Source organism: Pogoniulus pusillus, chromosome 25 (genome assembly GCF_015220805.1).
Source record: "Pogoniulus pusillus isolate bPogPus1 chromosome 25, bPogPus1.pri, whole genome shotgun sequence".
Taxonomy (NCBI): domain Eukaryota; kingdom Metazoa; phylum Chordata; class Aves; order Piciformes; family Lybiidae; genus Pogoniulus; species Pogoniulus pusillus.
In genome coordinates, this window is record NC_087288.1 from 6,850,702 (window position 1) to 6,864,760 (window position 14,059).

At 44.8% G+C, this 14,059-nt stretch overlaps 1 protein-coding gene and 1 long non-coding RNA gene across 40 annotated transcripts in view; both read left to right on the top strand.

Moving 5' to 3' along the window:
- NRXN1 (neurexin 1) overlaps window positions 1-14,059 on the top strand; it is an 841,287-nt gene that overhangs the window by 579,482 nt on the left and 247,746 nt on the right. The gene's annotated exons all lie outside the window — the stretch shown is intronic.
- The window catches only part of LOC135186538 (uncharacterized), a 35,536-nt gene continuing 25,899 nt past the window's right edge, over window positions 4,423-14,059 (top strand). The window contains exon 1 of the long non-coding RNA XR_010307012.1: window positions 4,423-4,774. This is a non-coding gene — a long non-coding RNA (uncharacterized LOC135186538). The remainder of the gene's footprint in view (window positions 4,775-14,059) is intronic.

Consider the following 14,059-nt stretch of genomic DNA (forward strand, 5'->3'; position numbering starts at 1 on the left):
GATGTGGTTGAGGATCATCCCTGGAGACATTCAAGATCAGCCTTGATGTGTCCCTGGGCAGCCTGATCTATCTAGAAGCATCCCTGCTGAGTGCAGGGATGTTGGACAAGATGACCTTCAAAAGTCCCTTCCAACACAATGCAGTCTATGAAGCTGTGAATCTTTGACAGAGGTGAGCTGTGGCATCACTTTCCGTGTCCTAAAACTATGCTTTTCCCTCCTGATGGCAGCTTGGATAAGAGAGAGTGACTGTCAGACTGCTGTGACCCATTGAACGCGGGCCAGGTTTGTGCTGGACAGATCAAAGTTAGTTTCTTATGAATATAAACCAGAAACCAAGATCTGGCCCATTAACTCCCTGTCTTTTAAATTTATGAGCTCTGCATGAGGGTAAGGATACAGTGCTTACTGCAACACAAAGCACAGTGCAGCAGTTTTTCAGTAGGGACAATACCATTTGTAAGAAAAATCAGAGAGATTAGCCTGTGGGTGCAGAGCAAGACTGAGGGAAGAGCACGCATGGCCTGAAGGAATTCTGGTCACACCTCCAAGTAATTCTTATCCCACCACTGCAGCTCTTAGTTCTGAAGAAGCTGCAGGAATACAAGTATGGCTGAGGAGTGGCTCAAGAGCAGTCTGGAGGAGGACTTGGGGGAGTCAGTTGGTGACAAACTCCCCATGAGGCAGCACCAGTTGCTGGCAGCCCAGAAGGCAGCTGTGTGCTGGGCTGCATCCAAAGCAGGGAGAGCAGCAGCACAGGGAGGGGATTCTGCCTCTCTGCTCTGCTGAGACCCCACCTGCAGCACTGCCTCCCGTTCTGGGGCCTCCAGCACAAGAAGAGCATGGAACTATTGGTGTGGGTCCAGAGGAGGCTACAAAGATGATCAGAGGGCTGCAAAAACTCCGTTATGGGGACAGCCTGAGAGGGTCAGTACTGTTTCAGCCTGGGGAGACCCTAGAGAGCAGCCTTTCAATACCTGAAGGGGGCTACAAGAAAGCTGGCAAGGGAAATTTTACCATGGCTTGTAGTGATAGGATGAGAGGGAATGTGTTGAAGCCTGAGGAGGTCAGATTTAGGCTGGAGATTAGGAAGAAATTCTTTGCAGTGAAGCTGGTGAGACACTGGAACAGGCTGCCCAGGGAGGTCACGAATGCCCCCTCCCCAGAGGTGTTCAAGGTCAGGTTGGATGAGGCCTCAAGCAACCTGGTATAGTTGAAGGTGTCCCTGCCCATGGCAGCAGAGGTTGGAACTGGATGATATTCGAGGTCCTTTCCAACCCAAACCATTCAATCTATATTCTATAGGATTAGGATCAGTATGAATAGGATCAGGCCAGAAAAGTTCTTCTGGAAGGCAAAAGGTGTGGGGGGCAACGCTACAGAGTCTGCTGCTTAGCTTCAGGCAGTTGTTTAAGTAAACATTGCTATTATACTTAATCACTTTGTGCTAATAAGAAAAGCTTGTCTTAATACTGTTCTGGTTTTGTAAGATACTGCCTTAATTAGAACTCATAATTAGTTAATGAGATAATTCAGCTTTTGCTCTATGATACCTCAGTGTCATCACCAAAGCAGAAACTTATTTTAGTGTTTAGTGCTAGTTTGCTTTTCCTTTTTGCTTTCTTTCTTTTTTAAACCTTTCTAGACTGTTTGATTATCTTGAGCCTTTCTGACTTTGCACTTATGCCATTGTGTAGCGAGGGAGTAACTGTGCTCAAGTTGCTGAATTCAATCTGAGCTACTGGAGAGTAGAAGCAGCCATTCTAACCTTTGACACTAACTCATTGCAAAGGGTACAGCAAAGGCCTGCAAAGATGATTAGGGGATTAGAGCATCTGTCTTGTGAAGAGAGGCTGAGGGACTAGGAGCTTTTAAGCCTGGAGAAAAGGAGACTGAAGGAGGCACTTACTAATGGTTAGAAATGCTTAAAGAGTGGGTGTCAGGAAGGTGGAGGTCAGTCGTTGCTTCAGTGATGCCCAGCGACATGACAAAAGGTAATGGGCACAAAACTGAGCATAGGAAGTTCCATCTAAACAGGAGAAGGAACTCCTTTACTTTCAGGGTGGTGGAGCACTGGAATGAGCTGCCCAGAGAGGTTGTGGAGTCTCCTTCTCTGGAGACTTTCAAATCCCACCTGGAATCCATCCTGTGCAACCTGCTTTAGTTGAACCTGCTCTAGTGGGAAAGTTGGATTAGATGATCTCCAGAGATGCCTTTCAACCCCTACCATGCTGTGAAACCCTGTTAATGTCCTTATTCCTCAACATGGGCTTTTTCTCCTGACCCAATCAATGCCAGGGAACAACAGAAGTTAGTTTTTGGAGCAAAAGTACTCAGCCTTTCCCTTATCCATAGCAGATGGAGTTTCAAGACTGCTTGTGGATTATGCAGCAGTGCCTTCTCATTTAGGGAGAGGCACAAAGAGCATTTTCATGTGTGAAGCTAGTTTACAGTAACTTCTCCCAATTAGAATAAAAAGTGGAAAAGATTATGCCATGGAGCTTTAATAACCACTCAGCAGATTTGAGAATGCCACTGCTGTCGGTCTCACACTCACCACTGTTTAATAGCTGAACAGATGCAGCTCACTAGAGCACCACATGGGCTGCAGCAGCAGGGAGTCCCATTTTACAAGTTGGTTTTGTTTTATTTCCTTCCCAGAGAGCCTTCCCTGACATCCCAAGTTTCTGTAATGTTTTGATTTGCTATTCAGCAAACAGGAAAAGGCAAGGGAGATTCTGCAGTGCTTGTTTTCAAAGCAAAGAGTGGGGGGGGGTTGGACTTGTTAGTGGCAGTGCTGTGAAACTGAGAATAAAGCTGCTAATATAAAGCACATTTTAATGTGCCAAATTGATCATTACTTGATCTGAAAAGGGTTGGAATTTAGTAGGTAGCCTGCAGCTGCATGCACAGGTGGGATGGCAGCTCTGCTGGGTTGGGTTTTTGGGGGTTGTTTTGGAGGTGGCTTCCAGCTTGGGGACTTACTTGATTTTTTTTTCTTTTAATTGCAAGATTTTGTGTACACGTCTGCAAGTCTCTTTGCACAGCAAGCAATAACTCTTGGCTGTAGTAGTGCCATGGGATGATGCTGCAGTTGTTCAGTGCTTCTAGATTTGCTCTCCACGGAGCAATTCATAGGAGCATTTCCAATCTTCTAATTGCTTGTCTGGAAAAACACCTGAGTATATGCTCTGAGGCTAAAATAAGTTAGCTGTGCACTTTCTTCTGAAAAATCAGGGGCTAATATACAGAGCAGATAATGAAACCTTTGCCTGTGCCATTTGGTTATCTGCTTTCAGGATAAAGGTGTGTAATAAAGGTGGGAATAAGACAGAAGTGCTGCAAGAATTCTATGATCTAGCCTCATATTACCTGGTTCATAAATAAACACAGAAACTCCCTTGGTTGTGCTTCCCATTCCTTATTAATATGGTTAGAGAGTTAAAGACAGGTGCTGCTGAGGGCTAAACTACTGGGCAGCATCTTCCCCAGGGCTAAAAACTTCTCACAGCCTTGTGCTGAGCTGACATTCACAGCTTGCATTGGGTTGGAGGGGATTCACAAAGGTTGTCTTGGCCAATGACCCCGCACTCAGCAGGGACCCTTCCAGTGAGAGCAGGCTGCCAAGGCTGCAGGTCTCCAGGGATGAGCCTCAACCACGTCCCAGAACATCTTGCTCCATTGCTTCACCAGTCCCACTGTGCAGAGCTTCCTCTTCATGTCCAGCCTAAATCTCCCCTGCTCCAGTTTCAAACCCCTGCCCCTCATCCTATCACCACAAGCCTTTCTAAACAGTCCCTCCGCAGCCTTCCTGCAGGCCCCCTTCGCCTGTCGGAATACAGCCCTAAGGCCTCTCTGAAGCCTTCTCTTCTCAGGCTGAATTCAACAGCAGAAGTGCTGCAGGCCTCTGACCCTCTGGGTGGCCTCCTCTGCACCCACTCCAGCAGCTCCATGTCTCTCTTGTGTTGAGAGGCCCATATCTGGATATAGCACTCTAGGTGAGCTCTCCCCAGAGAAGAAGGGCAGAATTCTCTCTCTCCATCTCTGGCCAAGCTGCTTTTGGTGCAGCCCAGGCTGCCATTGGCCTTGTGGGCTACAAGTGCCCATTGCTGCCTCCTGTCCAGCTTCTCATCCACAGTACCCCCAAGCTGTTTGCTGCAGGGCTGCTCTCAGCCTCATCATACCTCAGCTCCTTTGGAAGACATTTCAGACTTCTGAGTTTTTTATTCCTAATCTACTTGTAAAATACTTTGCTGGCTTTTTAAAGTGGCATTCCTAAGCTATTGATTTTCTTTTCTTCTTTCTTGCTTTCCACTGCATATTCAAACTCACAAAACCCCACCCATCGTCCTTGTCACAGCTGTAGTGTGGTACATGATGACACCAAGCTGTGCTAGTGTGGGAGGGGGGGAGATAGGGCTTGAAAGCACTGTGGAGAGCTGATTAAAATTCAAAATGAGCTTGATCGTGTGGAGAAGTAGTCTGAAATCAGAAGGATGAATTTTCACAAAGGAAAGTGCCGAGTTCTGTACCTAAGATGGGAAAAATTGAAATGCACAGCTATGAAATGAGGAATAATTGTGGCCAAGAAGCAGTTCTACAGGAAAGCTTGGGAAGTTGCAGCTGATTGCAATTTGCTGCAGGGGCAGGCATCTGTCTGAGATAAATTGACAACACATGGGGTGGCAGAAGTGGTAAGGAAGTTCACTCAGTGCTGCTGGGACCTTAGCTGAAGAAGTGTGTCCTGGTTGGAGGGCTCACCTTTACAAAGGAGGTAAGCAAAATAGATAGCTTGGGGGGGGGGGGGAAGTGTTGTACTTTAGTTTAATTAATATTTCTCTTCAAATAAGACTGAAAGGATTGTCTCTGGCTTGTTTAGAAAAGAGAGGGAGGGAGTGGGTATGAGAACTGACCTGTATCTCTAGGCTGTGATAAACGGGACTGTGGATGACTTCACCTCCTTGTAAGGATAAGGTAAGAAGTAGTTGGTTTAATTTGCAACAGTGTTGGCAGGTCCTGGATAAAAAACCTCCAGCTCTGTGTGGTGTTAAGCAGTACAACAGATTGTGTAGGAAGGCCTCCTCAGTTTATGCTTTGAAGATCAGATTCTGTTGCTGCTGGTGAGGGGAATGCTGTGGAGGCTTCTGCTGTGTTTTTGCTGAAGTTAGTGTAGATGTACTTGCTGTGGCCAGTGAGTGATGAGTGGAGTGAGGCCTTCTTAGGGGACTAGAACATCTGCCTTAGGAAAAAAGGCTTGAGGGACTTAGGGCTTTTCATCTTGGAGATGTGCTTAAGGGGTGTGTGCTAGGAGGATGGGGGCAGTCTTTTTTCAGCAGTGCCCAGTGAAAGACAAGAGGTAAAGGGCACGCATTTGAACATAGCAAGTTCCATGTAAACATGAGGAGAAATGTCTTTATGTTCAGAGTGGCAGAGCACAGGAACAGGCTGCCCAGAGAGCTAATAGAGTTTTGGGCTCTGGAAACTGTCCTGTGCAACCTGCTTTGGGTGAACCTGCTCTGGTGGGAGAGTTGGTCTAGAAAACCTTCAGAGATCCCTTCTAACTCCTGTCATTCTCTGGTTCTTCAGCTCTACAGTCTCATTTATGCTGTAGTTTTGAACTGAAAGGCTCAAGTCGAGGGATGATTTAAGATGAATGCTTAGGTATAAGCACAGTGAATCACAGAATCACAGCATGCCAAGTTGGAAGGGACCCCAAGGATCATCTGATCCAACCTTTCCAGGCAATAATGTAGCTGAAATGAGCTGGGCTAGCATCCTGTCAAGCTGAGTCTTCAAACTGTGCAGTGTAGAAGAACCCACTGCTCCCCGTAGGAAAGTGAAGCTCAGTTTTCATTCCTAAAGACATAGAAAAGGGAGACAGTAATTTGCTGCTAAGCATTTTCGTTTAATATCTATTGGTCTTGGTGTGATCAGCAAACTTTTAAGGCTCTGTGCAGCAGCAACAGCTTGAACCTGCACTCCCTTTGCCATTTCAGCTTCCCCTCTGGTTTAACAGGAGCCAGCTGTTCTGCTGCAATGAGCAGGGAAGAGATTTGCATCTGTATGGCTGAGAATTGCTCTCTGGCCAAGCAAAGGCCTGTTGGTGTATTCTCCACTGGCTGTTGGCATGTGCCTCCTCTTCAGCTTGTGGGGAAGGTGGTGGTGATGTAACTCACTTTGCCTCCTCACCCACCTCTCAAATGTTAGCAAGCATTTGCTTTGGGTGCTGTGTGGGAGTAGTGAAGTAATTCGAACCATCCTGATGTAAGTCCAAAATAACCTGAACAAGCTAAATAGATAACTGAGCGAAGCTCATGGATTCTACTGCAAGGTTAATGTGCACTTGGGGTGAATTTGTCTTTCAGGGGTTTGAGCTATTTGGCCAGGTGAGTGCTGCAGTGAGAGATGCACAGCTCTATTGTTACGTTTTCTTGTTGAGATGGTGCATGCAGATTATCTGCCAGATAATAACCACTCAAAAGTAACAGGAGATAAGCTTCCCTGTTCCATTTTGAAAAGAGTGTCTGCTTCCTAAGCATTAGTGACTACCTTGGATGAGGCTTTCTAATGATTTTAACAAAATAGTGATCAAAAAGATGTCCTCTAGCTGTTAGTTATCACAGTTTTGGGCTCATATCATGAAAGCTGAGTGCTCTTGAAGCATGTAAGATATGTTTTTTTATCATTTTCAGTGTTGTTCTCTGGGACAAATCTTGCTTTTGTCAGTAGACTATTTTCTGAGGCTGCCTCTGGAGCAAAGGCAGGGTATTGCCCTGAGCACCAACCTTGCTGCATCTGCAGAGACTTGATCCAAGCAAAGCTGTCTTGGGTTTTGAATTGTGGCTTTGCAGTGACAGCTGATGGTGGTCTGCTCAGATGGGAGTCAGTAGCACTGCTCTTCTTTCTGCTCTCGGCCATGTGTAATAGAGCGTGAGCATGCATTGGTGACACCAAAGTGTGGTGCAATAGACTCACACGAGGGAAGAGATGCCATCCAGAAAGTTCTTGACAAGCTACAGAAGTGGGCCACTGCAAGTTGCATGAGATTTAACAAGTCTAAATGCAAGGTCCTGCATCAGGGTCAGGACAACCCCAGGCACAAATCCAAGCTGAGAGCAGAGTGGGTTGAGAGTAGCTCACAAGAAAGAGATGTGGGGGTGCTGATAGCTGAGAAGCTCCCCATGAGCTGTTTGCTGGGCTGCATCTAGTGTGGCCAGCAGGACAAAAGAGGGGATTCTGCCCCTTGACTCTGCACTGCTGAGACCCCAGCTCCAATACTGCCTCCAGATCTGGTGTCTCCAGCATAAGAAGGGCACACAGTTGTTGGTGTCAGTCCAGAGTAGGCCACAAAGATGATGCAAAGACTGGAGGACCTCTGTTATGAGGATAGGCTGAGGAAGCTGGGATTGTTCAGTCTGGAGAAGACTCCAGGGGGATGGATGACTCTGACCCTTCCAACCTAAGCTATTCTGTGATGATTTCCCTCAGTGCCAAGGAAGGTAAACGTCCCCTGCTAGTGTCTCCCCATCCTTTAATCCCACTTTCTGACTGCCTTCTCCCCAAGTTGTATCACGTATCTTCACCAGCTACTTCACAGCTCTTCAGTTGCTAAGACAGGTCATGGATGTGCTTTATTGCTCCCCTGTTAGCTGTCCTCTAGGCTGGTAATCTATGCTCTCTCATTGACTTGGAAGCAAACCCATGAATAAAAATCCTTGCTGAGACAGTGTCAGGACTGTCACTTTAGCTGTCTTGTAACAGAGATGTTGTTCAGCTTTTCTAATTGTGATATTAATCTTCACTCTCCCCTGACACAGGTGTAATATCAGGAATACTAGTGCATGACAGATTTATTACTTTTGACCCTTAGAGGCACCAATCACAAACATTTTGGGTCATCCAAAACCTAATTGGTTCCCTGTAGTCCTCCCTTTTCTCCCTGTAAAATACTTGTGGAGATTCAGGCTGCGTTTCCCCTCTAATGTAGAGTGGCATTCAAAATCAAGGCGGAGAAGCAGTCTTGCATGAATCATGTTCTCCCACACATGGTGCTACTCACAAAGTGGTTATCAGAAACTTTCTTGGTGTTGTTGCTATTTTCTTTGTATTTTTTTTTCTTTGGAGATTATAGTCAGGATCATTTTCTGCATCTGATTTACTCCCAAGTAAGCCTATGCTTTAGAATACTTACTGACTTGGAGCACTCGTGGTGCTTAGGGATGTGGTTTAAAGTGAATCTTGTTGAGTAGGGTTATAGGTTGGACTTGGTGATCCTGAGAGGCTTTTCCAACCTGGATGTTTCTGTGATTATGTGGGTTTTTTTGTTTTTTTTTTTAAGTGTTAACTTGCAACAGAGTTCCTAATGACAAGGAAATGACTTCCCTGTGGTGAGTTGGAGGGTGTAGAGAAAGTAAAGTATGTTCATGGAAGCTCTTCAGGAGGTGTGGAAAGGTGGCAGAGCCCTCCCTCCATCTCATTCTGCTCAATTTCCCCTTGGACATGGCAGGTTTTGAGAGCTGCTGAGGTATGGCATCAAGGGAGAAACTGGTACTTATCTGAGGTTCTCCTCCCCCTCTACTCTGCCCTGGTGAGACCTCATTTTGAGTACTCTGTTCAGTTTTGGGCCCTTCAGTTTAAGAGGGATAGGGATCTGCTGGAGAGAGTCCAATGGAGAACAAGGATGATTAATGGACAGAAGGGCATACCTTATGAGGAGTGGTTGAGGGACCTGGGGCTTTTTAGTTTGGAGAAGAGAAGACTGAGAGGGGATTTAATAAATGTTTATAGACCTCTGAGGGCTGGGGGTCAGGAGTGGGGGGGATAGGCTCTGCTCACTTGCTCCCTGGGATAGGACAAGGAGCAATGGGTGTAAGTTGCAGCACAGGAGGTTCCACCTCAACACAAGGAGGGACATCTTCACTGCAAGGGTCCCAGAGCACTGGAACAGGCTGCCCAGAGAGGCTATGGAGTCCCCTTTACTGGAGCTTTTCAAGGCCTGTCTGGATGCATTCCTGTGTGACCTGAGATAGATTATGGTCCTGCTCTGGCAGGGGGGTTGGGCTCAATGATCTCCTTGGGTCCCTTCCAACCCTTAAATATCCTGTGATAACACTGCTTTGAGTACTGAGGCTGACTTTTGGGAAGTTAGTGGGGTCCTCTGTTCCTGCTTGGCTGGCTCTTTTATAAATGTTGAAGGTGTGATGCTAGTATTTGGGGAGTTTCTTTCACTTCAAACACATGCACTTATCTTGGGGAAATTTCCAAGGGTTTTCAAACTTGAGTTATTTTGATGTAACATAGGTAGGCTTTGATTTACAAGGGTTAGGTTTTAACCTATGTAGTAACTGTCCATGTTTCTCTTCACTTAAAGGAACTGGATGTAGGAAGAACAGTGGTCAGCTGTAGGTTGTAGTACTATGTGAGTCAGAAACTGGTGGTTTTGAGTCCCATTTCTCAATGGAAACTGGAATGCTGAAAAGTTTGGCATACAATGCGCAAGTTAAGGCACCCCAAACTGGTTAGTGCTGATTTCAGTGGGACTGGATTAACATCTCTTCTCCACCTAGTTCAATGGGACCTGCTCCAGACTCCTCCAGAGTAGCTTGAGGATTGTTATTATCAAGTTTTGCCTTGCTGTGGTGATCAAATCTTTGTTTCATTCTGTGTTTCTGGAAATGTCACATTTATTTTTAGTATTTATGGTATACACTGGGAAGGGGAGAGTTTTCAAAACTTCTTTTTCTTCACTTAATATTTCTGAAACACTGTTTTAGAGCCAGTCTGAGTGGAAAAAAACAGCATCAACATCATCTTCTATATATCAATTTTAAAATGGTCCTATTTATTCTATGGTCATTATAGTCCTGAGGGATGTTGCTTGTTGTTGCTGAGTTGAGAAGCAATTTGGCAAGGACTTCCTTCTGGAAGTTCAGTCAGAATTCAGGGTGGTGAATTACTTCCTGTCTTCTGAGAATGAATAAAAATATGACTGCCTCCCTATTGTTCCTAGCATGGTTTGTAAGTGCAGGAGGGCAAGGAACTTGCAGAGCGCTGCAAGAGTTGGGCAACATTAGACACATTAAGAGAATAATGTCACTGTGCACCGCCTCTTCGAGTGAAACGTGACACGGTTGCACTTCCCACAACCCACTGTGCATTTCCAAAGGCCAAAACCTTTTTTTTTCTGAATCCCTTAATCCCATTGCATTTATTACATCTCCTTAGCACAACTGAATAATTGAACAAGGCATGTGATGATGAACCACCGTAGTGATGGAACAGACAGAGCAATTGGGTGAAGCAGTCTCCTTTCTGTTGCAGTGGGTATTTTCCTAGCTGTAAAAGAGGTCTCTGCATTTTTTATTACTAATTTGAGCCACCTGAGATGTTTGCTTGATTTATTAGCACCCCCAGGATAACACGGGCAACATAATGATTTTCCATATCCATCACTTGCTGTAAAACTTCTGCAATGATTTAGTAATCCTAAAGAAAAATTAATGCATTGGAAGCATTAAGACATACATGGAAGATGGTTTTAAAAGGGTTTTTAATGGTTTAAGAATAAGTAACCTTTTAAAAATCCAGCTGCAACTCCCCTTTTTATTTCCTGCTCATAATGAATTCCTGCTGCATGTATTTCAAGGCTCTAAAATTAGAGAGAGAGTGAGGCTGTAGGGTTTGGTTTCTATCGACTACCATGCAATTAAGAGGATATTTGCAGTGGCATGAGTGTAAATGGAGAAACATCACTGTTCATGTACAACATTTTGGTTGCTTTTGCCTCACTTCACAGCCTCCATGTAGTAGAAAATAAGTAAGTATGGGTTACAACCAAAGAGCCTCAGCTGAGATCCTCTTCTAAATGAAGCCTGTGCATTGGATGCTTCAGCTGACCCAAGTGGATTGGCAGGTTTTAAGACCTGCCCTGTGACTCTTCCCAAAAAGCATAAAGGAATTTTCAATTTGCACCTGTGGCTTCTGCACAAGAGAAGAACATATCCTGAGGAAGAGGTGTCAGGCTTGATTGCTTGAAAATTTATTGTAGCTACATTGCATCTCAAAATTATTATTGGATGACAATTCCTATTATTTTCACAAGGTCCATTCAGTTTAATTATCATTTGCTACTCAACTATACCATTCCTTGCATGTTCCTCTTCAAATTATTCTTGCTTTTGCTTTAGTAGCTATTTATGAGTCATAGAAAGCACACCTAATTAATACCTCTGCACATTGCTACAATTAAACATTAATCAGATTTGATTTTTGGAGTAATGTGCTACCAGTCTTCTAATCTTCTGTGTTACGACCTGATAAAAATTTCATTACCCTAGTTATAAAGTTCTCAATGGGGAAGGAATTTCCATTTAGTGCATGGTGGTGTCTCCTACACAAATGTTGCTCCTCTGACATCTCAACAGATAAATCTGTTGGAAGTAGTGACAGAAAGCAAAATGACCTTCTGCAGAGAAGTTCACAGGATATTAGGGGTTGGAAGGGACCTCTGGGGATCATCAAGTCCAACTGCCCTGCCATAGCAGGACCATAGTCTAGATCAGGTCACACAGGAATACCTCCAGACAGGTCTTGAAAGTCTCCAGAGAAGAGGTTTTCAAAAACACATCAAGAGAGGTGATTGTGCCTCGCTGCTCTGATAATACCTCACCTGCAGTGCTGTGTCCAGCTCTGGGGCCCCCAGAACTAGGGAGTGCTACTGTAAACACCACACAGGCTGTGAACAGAGGAAATGCTCAAACACAGAATCTTCCAGCATCCCCATAAGCAGTATGGTTTGCAGGGAACATGTTGAATGAGTGCTACACTGTGGTCCGGAACATGGGAAGAAGATGCCTTTCCTGCTATGTTCTATTTAGAAGTTATGTCTGTTGTATTTTGCTTTGCCTGTTCCCCTTTAAATTTTACATACTGGAGACTTACCTTTTTAAGAGGTAGCTACCAATTGTTCCTCTCTGTGACATTTCTACATTAACATTCATGGTTATTTGCTGATTTTTCTGAAGGCTCAGTCTCTCTCTATTATTTTAACCTTCAGGTACTACATCACTCATGATTATATTCCTACTGCACTTGCCATCAAACCTCTCCTAAACCCTATTCATAAATTGTTTCTGTTGAGTTTTCCCAAGGTTTTAATGAAGACTAAATGTCTGCTATGTTGATGAGCTCACCAAGAGATTCTGCTGCAGGATCAATCATAAGGAGGTACAAGAATGTTGTGAAGAGGGGGAGAAAGAATTGATTTTATCAGTTACAGGCTATTTGGAATAAGGGAGTGAAATCTTGCTCAGAAACTAAAACTAACATTAAACCCCAATAAATCTGAACCAGACATTTGGGCTGTACCTCCAAAGACAGAGCTCTGGATTAACTTCCCTCCAAATTCCTCACCTTTTTTCCTACACTTAACATCTACTGGTTATTACAAATAGCCATGGGAATGAGGTAGGGCTTGCAAGAAGCAAAAACCTAAGCTTGCTCTCATTTCTTATTAATACAACTGTTCAGAGGCCCTATGCATCACTGATGATGGGCAAAAATAAGACTTGCTTTTTGCAAGGTTTGGAGCATCTCTTCTATGGAGACAGACTAAGAGAGTTGGGGCTGTTCAGTGTGGAGAGGAGAAGACTCTTATTGTGGCCTTCCAGTATCTGAAGGGGGCTACAAGAAAGCTGGTGAGGTGCTTCTGAGAGTGTGGGGTAGTGATAGGACTGGGGGAAATGAAGCAAAACTAGAAGTAGGTAGATTCAGATTAGATGTTAGGAAGAAGTTCTTCACCATGAGGGCGATGACCCTGGAACATGTTGCCCAGGGAGGTGGTGGAGCTCCCATCCCTAGAGGGTTTTAAGGCCAGGCTGGATGAGGCTCTGAGCAATCTTATCTAGAGAGAGGTGACCCTGCCCATGGCAGGGAGGTTGGAACTAGATGGTCCTTGAGATCCCTTTCAGCCCTGACAATTCTGTGATTCTATGTGCCCATTTGTGGAGACCAAAACACTCTGATCTTCAACAGAGGTGATTCTGCCCCTCTGCTCTGGTGAGACCTCACCTGCAGTACTTTGTATGGCTCTGGGGCACCCAATGCAAAAGAGACACGGACCTGCTGGAGTGGGTCCAGAGGAGGCAGCCAAGATGGTCAGAGGGCTGGAGAAACTCTCCTATGAAGACAGGCTGAAAGAATTGGGGCTGTTCAGCCTGCAGAAGAGAAGGCTCTGGGGAGACCTTAAAACTGCGTTTCAGTATCTGAAGGGGACCCACAGGAAGGTTGGGGAGGGACTCTTTAGAAGGGTTTGCGGTGGTAGGATGAGTGGCAGTCATTTCAAACTGGATCAGGGGAGACTTAGGCTGGACATCAGAAGCAAGTTCTGCACAATGAGAGTGGTGGAATGCTGAAACAGGCTGCCCAGGGATGTGTTTGATACCTTGTCCCTGTAGACATTCAAGATCAGCCTTCCGTGTCCCTGTACAGCCTAATGTTGTTGGAGGTGTCCCTGCTGAGCGCAGGGGGATTGGACAAGATGTCCTTTGAGGCTGCCTTCCAACTTGATGCAAGCTGTGAATCTATAATTCTTTCACATGTTTTCTTAGAAAAACCAAAACCCCTCAAACAAACAAAACCCAGCAACTGATATGAACCCAAAGAGAAATCAAGAGCTGGCAACATACATTTTTAATGAATGTTTGCTTATTGTTTTTTTCCCTGGCAATTCCTACTACGAACCCACTGCTGTGCTTTTCTGTCTCAGTGTGTAGTTTATTGTCCTGATCAGCATTTATATCATACCCTGCTCCTCTTTGTTTTTAAATTCTGCCAAGCTGCTCCCAAGAAAATAAATAAATATTTAAAGAGTGTTTCAGGGACCTTCATAAAAATAATTTAAACAAATCAAATGGGCAAGGTCAAATTCCCTTCCTTGTGTGACCTATCTGGAAGAACCCAAGAAAACTTTTTGCCCTCAGTTACTCAAAAAAAAAGTGGATCCTTTTTGCCAAGTTTTCATAGACTTTTGAAATGTTCCCTGATAAATTTAGCAGTGTTC